The sequence below is a fragment of the Hemiscyllium ocellatum genome, unplaced genomic scaffold, assembly GCF_020745735.1.
Source record: "Hemiscyllium ocellatum isolate sHemOce1 unplaced genomic scaffold, sHemOce1.pat.X.cur. scaffold_294_pat_ctg1, whole genome shotgun sequence".
Classification (NCBI taxonomy): domain Eukaryota; kingdom Metazoa; phylum Chordata; class Chondrichthyes; order Orectolobiformes; family Hemiscylliidae; genus Hemiscyllium; species Hemiscyllium ocellatum.
This window is the reverse complement of record NW_026868258.1, coordinates 113,048-119,271: the sequence shown is the minus strand read 5'-3', so window position 1 is coordinate 119,271 and position 6,224 is coordinate 113,048. Positions and strand designations below refer to the sequence as shown.

The following is a 6,224-nucleotide window of genomic DNA, read 5'->3' as shown; positions in this document are numbered from 1 at the left end:
CTTAAATAACTGCAGACAGAAGTTATATCCTAATGAGTCGGAATTGAATCGTCACTTAGAGACGCAACACCTACTTTAAAGATTTGACCACGTTCACGTGATGTTATGTATATTTCGTACATTCTTAACTCCACCTAAGAAATACACCAAGAAGACTCTGTCCTTTTGGGTTGTCAACCCTCTGTACTTCTCTGCAGTACGCCATTGAAGATAAAATATGCTCAAACCAAAAGCCAATTCAATACAAAATTCAAACGCTCCTATGTGATTTTTTTTAAAAAAAATATTATTGCGATAACCTTTGTCAGTTTGTAACAAACCAGGTAACATGAAACCAGTTCAACATTTATTTTCCAGAATTTAACGCAGTGCACATGGGAAACGTTATCCATCTGCTGAAAAATCACGTTCGGCTCTCTCTCCACACATGTCTCTTCATGTTTAAATATTTGGAGTATGTTTGTTGATCAATGAGTCATTATCCAGAAAAGGTCGTTTCTCAATCCACAAAAACAAACTGTTATTTTCCCATAAACTTGGCTTTGCTCAATATCACTTTCTATCCGTACCCCTCAACACGACGACAAATTGAAGCTGCTCCATGTGAGGCTCAAACTTAAAACTTCGGGAGAGCACAGCCCACTATACTGGCACAGAGATACCATGCACTGTCACCTGCAGCACAGGAGCAACACATTAATGCTTACCTCCACATTCCTGGTTGTACCTTAACGTTTGGGAAACCGAGTTTCTCTGATTCCATGGATAGTAACGGGTACTGTACGATCATCTTCACCAGTGGTTCTGAACCTGAGTGAGGAAAGTGATGAGCTACTCATTGCGTAGCTCCATTGTGTCTCTGGCATCAAATTCAAAAGTGTAAACCCACTCTGAATACTTCCATCGCAGTCCGCTGTTTGGAAAGTGTTCCTGTTGTGGGAAATGCACTTCTCCGTGTGTCAAATGCTGCCCTCAGCATTCTCTTTGGCACTGCACTCAAATTACTTCTGACACTTGCTTATTCTGTTGCTATGATCATTCAGTGACTTGGTGTTGCATGGCCCAGGAAAATGATACCGATCAAGGTTTCTGCATTGTTGAATTCAATTGTCAGTTTAGCCTTATTTAGGATTTTGAAATTGTGTGTCCTGTACACAAGTGCGTATCAAAAATATCTCAGCAGAAGAAAGGTGTTCCGAATCATGACATTGAGCACTATGCACTCTCCTCCAGTCTGGTAAACAATTCCTCACGGGCAATTTAATAGACAATAGGTGCAGGAGTCGGCCCTTCGAGCCATCACTACCATTCATTATGATCATGGCTGATTATCCTCAAACAGTATCCTGTTCCTGCCTTATACCCATAAACCTTGATTCCACTATCCTCAACAACTCTATCTTTCTTGAAAGAACACATCCTGCTGTCTCGGGTTCATCATTCCGTTGACTTCAAATCTTCACGAAATTCAACAGACCTTGTTACATAGTCATTTCTTCATTTTTGATCAGATCACTGTGAGCGGAGTGGCACAGTGGGAATGCGTTTGCCCCACAACCCAGAGGTCAGACCATACTTTTGGAACTGTACTGTGCTATTTATCATTTCACCAACACCAGGAAGAAATATCTGCTGGTCTGCATAATTTACGCAATTCACATATTCATAAGGTCATAGCACTTCAAGTGTGCGTGACGAGGTGGCCGAGAGGTTAAGGCGATGGACTACTAATCCATTGTGTTCTACACGCGTGGGTTCGCGTCCCACTCTCGTCGCAGTTTTCGATGTTGGTATTTTTGGATGATCACAGCTTATTGAAATTCGAACTCCATTAGTCAGTTTATATGCATCTAACTAATACAAAGTCTCAGAGAATAATTTGAGCCAGTTGCCTAAACTGCATTGAAATGTAGATTGCATTGGGATAATGAAAAGGAACGCGATTTTCTTTTCCAAGTCAAGCTTCTGTGAACTTTTGTCGTCTGAAAGAGATCCAGGAAAACCAAATAACGAGAAATGCGAAGTGCATGTTTATGCAATGGGATTCTTAATGACTGTTGTGGTTCTGTTCGCCGAGCTGGGAGTTTTTGTTGCAAACGTTTCGTCCCCTTTCTAGGTGGCATCTTCAGTGCTTGGGTGCCTCCTGTGAAGCGTTTCTGTGCTGATTCCTCCGGCATTTATACTGGTTTGAATCTTCCGCTTCCGGTTGTCAGTTGCTGTCTGCTGCAGTGGCCAGGAAATAGGGTCTATGTCGATGTGTCTGTTGATAGAATTTGTGAATGAGTGTCATGCCTCTCGGAATTCCCTGGCTGTTCTCTGTTTGGCCTGCTCTATAATAATGGTGTTGTCCCAATCGAATTCGTGTTGTTTGTCATTTGTTGTGGTTCTGTTCGCCGAGCTGGGAGTTTTGGTTGCAAACGTTTCGTCCACTTTCTACAACGAGCATCCGAGCTACAAATCTTCTCACAAACTTTGAATTCTTAATGACTGTTTTGTCAGATGAAACCTAGAGCAGGTTGAGTAGAAGTGATTCATGTTGGTGAGAAGAGCACAGAGAGACAGCACAAAATAATAAAGATATTTCAAAAGGGGCAGGGGTTTGATGTAGGGCCACCAAGAACTGGCTGAAAATGCACAGTAGAGAATTGCTGATGTGGGTGCCGTCCATGGGCACGGACAGACTCACACGTTGGTTTCGCTCTTTCTCCTTGCTCTCGCCTTTGATGAATGTTGGACATAAGACACAGATAAACACAAGATGTGGGAAGCAAGCTCCCTCTCGTCATGCACACACTGGATGCATCACATTGAACTATGAGCAACTGAAGAAGTCAGCATGTTAACTGTAGGAACTCAACCTAAACTGTGAATAAATAACCGCAGATTCATGCAGCATATACATGAAAAATGATTTCATGTGTCTTTATACGCATGTCATTAACAGACGGTTCGTTTTAATTCCAGTGTGGCTGAAAGAATAAGACACCACATTTCAAGGTGGATGACAACATTACCAATTTTGTCTTGAAATTGAGATCTATTTGATAATTTTACACAGTGAACATGTTCAATTTAAATAATACCAACCACATTCCCTCACCTGCAATAAAAGTGTGATTTCATTGCAAACATTGTCCTTGCTAAGAAGCAGTTACTCGACATGAAAAATAGGATGCAATTTTTATTGAACATATGTCAATTAGTACCATTATCTTTCGTCGGATTGACTGCAATATGAACATGCCAAATAAGGTTTAAGAAAGAAAGTATTTTGGAAATAGTGATTCGGAGGTGATTAAAAGGTGATTATGTTCTCATGATGTGGATGTTCCAATAATGACTCCATTGGTGGAAATGATCAGTGGGCAGTATTTCTATGATGGTATAGAGGTGTGTGAACTGCCAAGGATGGGAGCTCCCACCTCATCTGGAGCAGCGTCTGTTGACATGGACCCAGCGAGTATTGTAACATTAGTCTGGAAGTTCCAACCACACCTGGAGCAGCTTTTATTGACATGGAGCATCAGGGAGCACTGGGACATAAGACTTTGAGCAGGTTCAGTTGGTATGGTGCAGGAAGCTTTGCGAGATCAGTCTTGGAGCTCGACCAACTTATAATTACATGGAGCAGCAGTGAGCATTGAGACATCAGACTGGTAGATCCAACCTCAACTGGACCGCTTCTATTGACATGGAGCAGGGAGTATTGGGACATCAGATGGGGTGCTCCAACTTCAAGTGGAGCAGCTTCTATTGATATGGTGCAGCAAGGAGCATTAGAACATCAGGTTGGGAGCTCCAACCTCACCTGGAGCAGCTAGTACTTACATGGAAGAGGAGGGAGTATTGGTACATTAGGCTGGGGTAAGGATATTCAACTATTTTAATCTTAAGTAAAATTGGTTTCAACAACTCAGATGCTAATTGATTTGTGAAGAATCTGTCCCGGGAAAATAATTAATTCTTTAGATATAAAAGACATGTCCTGCAAATATTAAACTCAGGAAAATGCATTGGTACAGAGAAAAATGGAAATGGTGTTTCAGGTCTTTGACTTTTCTTTTCTGATCGACTCTGCACTGGATTACATCAAAAGAACTTTATCACTCATTTCACGTTATTCAGCAAATACAGACAGGTCATTAACGTAATCTAAAGCTGAAAATTAATGGGAATATGCGATGTTGCAATTAGGCTGGAGTTTACCTCTAATTATGGTGGAAACGCAGCAAAGTAAGTTGTAATTTCCTCGATCATACTGACCTCATTGAATGGCTGATCAGATTGTGAATGGTAGCTTTTTGGGGACAATTTGAAGTGAATCAATGATGGTGATTATCTTTGTTATTTGCTCATCTTGTGACTGTCACAGTTATTGCTCATGTATTTGTTAACACCGCAGCTCTGCAGCGTGTAAAGTTTCAGCTGTGCATCTGGCCAGTGGTACAACCAGATGTATAGCTGTCTCCGGATCAGGCGGTCGAAAGTTCGAATTTTACTTGGCGCAAGCGCTTTGTTGAGATTCATCACACATCCAAACTAATCATTTTTGTTCCGCTGAGGTGGATAATATTTGAAATTTTCATCTCCACGAACTAAAATTCTTTCATTGTCTTCAATCAGTTAAACATGACCAAGAACTATCAGAGTAAAAACACACAGCGCCAGAATGTACCAAACAGACATATTTGGAAGCACCGATGTTCCATGCACTGCTTCTTCATCAGGTGTTTGTCAACTGTTGGAATCGAAAATGGCTTTGTGTGATTTTAAAATTTGGCCACCCCAGTCCAAAACCAACACTTCCAAGTCATGGTACCATCGACACCACGAACAGTCGGTTAAAGTCCTGATGATCTTCCAAAAGATCGCACATATTGACACACACACCAAGTTTCTGCAGAAAAACACCCACCTGATGAAGGAGCGGCTCTCTGAAAGCCAATGTTTCCAAATAAACCTGCTGGACTATGCCCTGATATTGTGCAATTTTTAACTTTGTCTACTCAACTCAAACACTGACACTTCCATACCAGAGACAACATCAGTCATGTCCCAGCGCTGTCAAGAAGGCAATTGTGGAATATCCCAAAACATTGCTCATAGTCACGTCTAGTTTTCAGAAACCAATGCACTCAATCGCTTCAGCTCCTTTGTTTGAAAAGCACAGAAAAGAAATAGCTGTGACACAGTTTTTACAGTATTTTGAAACTCTTTGTGAGGTGGAATCAGAGGAGAATGAAAGATTATCTGTCAGACTGTGCAGAGAGAGGAAAGGCACTTTTGGCTTCTTTGAAGAGCTGGGGTATTAACTGAGCTAAGGCATGAAACAGATTATTGGGAAAGCTGCTCTCTCTGCATCAGGAACAAGAAGTCCTGATTTCCTGAACGGTAATGAAACTCGGGCTACTCAGTTAAAGCGCCGAATACTAACCACTAGACCACTAAGGATGAGGGCAGAAGCAGTTACACTGTTTCTTCATAACACAGTATTTGGAATTATGTCACTGCAGATATGTTTCCCCTCAAAAATGATTGAATTATCGAGTGCTTACAACACAAAATAGGTCCCTTCATCTCATTTCCCAGTACTTGATCTGCAACCTTTTAAGCTCTTTCGTTTCATGTGTTCATCTCAATGCTAATTTCTCTGGAACGTTTTAATCTCGTAAGACACAATAAATGGGATTGAAATTTGAGATGGGAAACATGTGTTCACACCCAGTCTGGGAGCTGAATCCCATTTTTTCGTATAGACTGAAGCACGCAGACACATTTCTCCAAGAGTGACACAGGCCTTGGGAGAAAACAAGCAGAAAGTAACATTTCACCGAATTGTCTGATATTGTCCCATTTCAGATTTCAACACCAGTGTATGGTTACAGCAAAGAAAGGAAGCATTCAGCCCCTCCCGTCCCAGTGTTCCTTGCCTATTGTTTCCCCTTCAATCTGTAGTTTCTACTGCCTCACCTCGTTTTTGTTGCCAAACTTGATCATTGCTCACGCGTTACTTCCTGTCCTGCCGAACGGTTTTCCTCAAGTTGTTGCAATGAAGAACAGGAATGGCCTATTTCAAGCACTTTTCCAGTTTACAAAGCCAGTGTTATCACCACTGAGCAAGCACATTGCCAGCTCAGAGAGAAGGTCTCATACATTATAAACTCAAATGCAAAGATGATTGGATAGCCTCAGTATGGTAAACCAACCAACCAGACCGGAATGGA

The 6,224-nt window shown here is 41.5% G+C and overlaps 1 non-coding gene across 1 annotated transcript; it reads left to right on the top strand.

The window, feature by feature from the left end:
• The first annotated feature begins 1,693 nt into the window (after nucleotides 1-1,693).
• Nucleotides 1,694-1,775, top strand: trnas-acu (transfer RNA serine (anticodon ACU)). Its single transcript has one exon. It is a non-coding gene; the product is annotated as a tRNA-Ser (tRNA).
• The last annotated feature ends 4,449 nt before the right edge of the window (nucleotides 1,776-6,224 follow it).